We start from the raw sequence: 3,171 nt of genomic DNA on the forward strand, positions 1-3,171 counted from the left end.
CTTGTATGACTTGGGGGCTGGCCAGAGGTGGGAGGGTTTGGGAGCCCAGCCGAAAAGGGGGATGGGGAGAGGAGGAAGATTAAGGAAGGAAAAGCAGCTGGAACTCATCTCCTGGGGACTGGCCAAGAAGGAGGCCCAGACCCTGGGAAATCTGCTTGTCTCCTGTCTCCTGTTACACAACCCCCTCCTAGCCTCCTCTGCAGCCTGTGTGACACAGGACTTAGCCTACTGGTGGCGGCTCCCAACAGAAGGTCCTCCCGCTGTCCCGGCAGATGTGGAGACCCCCTCTAGGAGAGGAGACGTGCTTCCAGGCTGCAAGGAGCTCCTTGCCAAAAGGGAGAGACGTCCTTCCAAGTGTCAACACTGCAAATCAGAGAATTAAACAAATCTCTGGGTGGGCAGGACTCCAGTCAGCAAGGCAGTGTGGTGAGTAAACATGTGGGTATTTAGGGATGGGAGGACAATAAAGGTACTGATCTCGATAGAAGGCAAAGTCTAAAACTTCAGTCTTTTCTGCAAGACTCTGGTCTCCAGAGGAGCCCAGCAGAGGGTAGAAGCTGGTGGGTAAGAGAAAGAACCACGAAAGAAGTTTGATGGAATGAATCTGGGGTGAGAAAATCCTCTGGAGGATCTTAAATTCATTCCCAGCTTGTTTTAAATTTAGAGAAAATTAGGTCATCCTGGAATCATCCTTGGTCTGTGCATGAGGTCAGGAGAAACTATTTCTGAAAATAGATTATGTCATGTCACTTCCCTGCTTGAAGCCACTGGAGCTTCCATCAGAATAAAAGTAAATCCCAAAGTTCCTGCCGTGGCCTACAGACTTCATGACAGGTCCCTGCTGATCTTTAACACCTCATTTCCCACCCAACAGGCTCCAGCCCTGCTGGTCTTCCTAGGTTCTGAGAGCTCCAAACTTAGGGCCTTTGCATCGCTATTCCCTTTACCTAGAAAAATGTCCCTGGCCTCTGCTTATGATAGTGCTTTTTAAACTATAGGTCATGACCCATTAGTGGGCAGTGAAATTAATTTAGTAGGTCATAACCAACTTAAAAAATATTATAGAAAATGAAAAATTCTTAAAGAGATGGGAATACCAGACACCTTACCCACCTCCTGAGAAACCTGTATGCAAGTCAAGAAACGACAGTTAGAACTGGATATGGAACAACAAACTGGTTCTAAATTGGGAAAGGAGTATGTCAAGGCTGTATATTGTCACCCTGCTTATTTAACTTATATGCAGAGTACATCGTGAGAAAGCCAGGCTGGCTGAAACACAAGCTGGAATCAAGATTGCCGGGAGAAATGTCAATAACCTCAGATATGCAGATGACACCACCCTTATGGCAGAAAGTGAAGAGGAATTAAAGAGCTTCTTAAGGAGAGTGAAAAAGTTGGCTTGAAACTCAACATTCAAAAACGAAGATCATGGAATCCAGTCCTATCACTTCATGGCAAATAGATGGGGAAACAATGGCAGCAGTGACAGACTTGATTTTCATGGGCTCCAAAATCACTGCAGGTGGTGACTGCAGCCATGAAATTAAAAGATGCTTGCTTCTTGGAAGAAAAGCTAAGACCAACCTGAAAGTGAAAGTGAAAGTCATTCAGTCATGTCCGACTCTTTGCAACTCCATGAGCTATACAGTCCATGGAATTCTCTAGGCCAGAATACTGGGGTGCACAGCCTTTCCCTTCTCCAGGGGATCTTCCCAACCCAGGAATTGAATCGAGGTTTCCTGCATTGCAAGCATATTCTTTACCAACTGAGCTATCAGGGAAGCCCCATGACCAACCTAGACAGCATATTAAAAAGCAGAGACATTACTTTACCAACAAAGATCCATCTAGTCAAAGCTATGGTTTTTCCAGTAGTCATGTATGGATGTGAAAGTTGGACCATAAAGAAGGCTGAATGCTGACGAATTGATTCTTTTGAACTGTGGTGTTAGAGAAGACTCTTGAGAGTCCCTTGGACTGCACAAGGGATCAAACTAGTCCATCCTAAAGAAAATCAATCCTGAATATTCATTGGAAGGACTGATGTTGAAGCTGAAGCTCCAATATTTTGGCCACCTGACTCGAAGAGCTGACTCCTTGGAAAAGACCCTGATGCTGGGAGAAATTGAAGGCAAAAGGAGAGGGGGATGACAAAGGATGAGATGGTTGGATGGCATCACTGACTCAATGGACATGAGTTTGAGCAAATTGGGAGATGGTGAGGGACAGGGAAGCCTGGTGTGCTGCAGTCCATGGGGTCACAAAGAGTCAGACACAACTGAGTGACTGAACATCAACAAGAAATATAATAGAAAATATATAATAAGGATTTGTCTTATGAAATCTATGTGGATACATATATTCTGTATTATGATATAAAGTAAAATTCTTACTAATGAGTCTGAGTCCATAAACTTTGACAGTCACTGGCTCAGGAGTTGGTTGTACATAATTCAGGCTTTTATTTTCCTAACATGGGTAACTTTGATTTACAAGGAGCTTTTTTATCTCTTTGGAGAGGCACTAGTATGAATGTTTGATAGAAATGAATTGATCCTGGCCTCAAAAATGAATAACCAACTTTAAAAAATTTTCATGTATACTTGGAAATTGATCAGTGTCTTCATGTCTCCATGTTGCATGTCTCTCTGGTATTAATAGGAAAATGCGATCTATGATTAAGTTCTATAGCAGGCTTTGCTGTTTAGCCAACCCAACAACCTCTCCCAGACTCCTGTCTGCTTGCCAAATGTTACTACAGAGGCTGGAAAAGCTAAGTATTTCACCCTCCAGACTCCCTTGCAGCTAAGGATGGCCACATGACACAGATCTGGTCAATGAGTTACAAATGAAAGTCTGCTCAAACATTGTTGGAAACGTTTTTTTCTCTTTTCTAATAAAAGAAGCTCTAGTTGGCATTGTCTATACCACTCCTTCCTGCTTTGAATAAGGATGTGATTCCTATAGCTGTTATGGATCTGCAGGAATATTTTGATGATGAGGAAAAGTCCTAGGGACTTCTCTCGTGATCAGGTGGCTAAGACTCCATGCTCCTAATGCATGGGGCCCAGGTTCCAGCCCTAGTCAGGGAACTAGATCCCATGTGTCACAACCAAGAATTTGAATATGGCAACTAGAGATCCTGTGTGCTACAGTGAAGAGTGAAGA

At 43.7% G+C, this 3,171-nt stretch overlaps 1 long non-coding RNA gene across 1 annotated transcript; it reads left to right on the forward strand.

The window, feature by feature from the left end:
• Positions 1 to 221: 221 nt before the first annotated feature.
• LOC145512598 (uncharacterized) lies at positions 222 to 2,921 on the forward strand. The gene is made up of 2 exons (XR_014058659.1): positions 222 to 426; positions 1,247 to 2,921. It is a non-coding gene; the product is annotated as an uncharacterized LOC145512598 (long non-coding RNA).
• The last annotated feature ends 250 nt before the right edge of the window (positions 2,922 to 3,171 follow it).

The sequence above is a fragment of the Giraffa tippelskirchi genome, chromosome 1, assembly GCF_054371585.1.
Source record: "Giraffa tippelskirchi isolate mGirTip1 chromosome 1, T2T-mGirTip1v1.2.pri, whole genome shotgun sequence".
Lineage (NCBI taxonomy): Eukaryota > Metazoa > Chordata > Mammalia > Artiodactyla > Giraffidae > Giraffa > Giraffa tippelskirchi.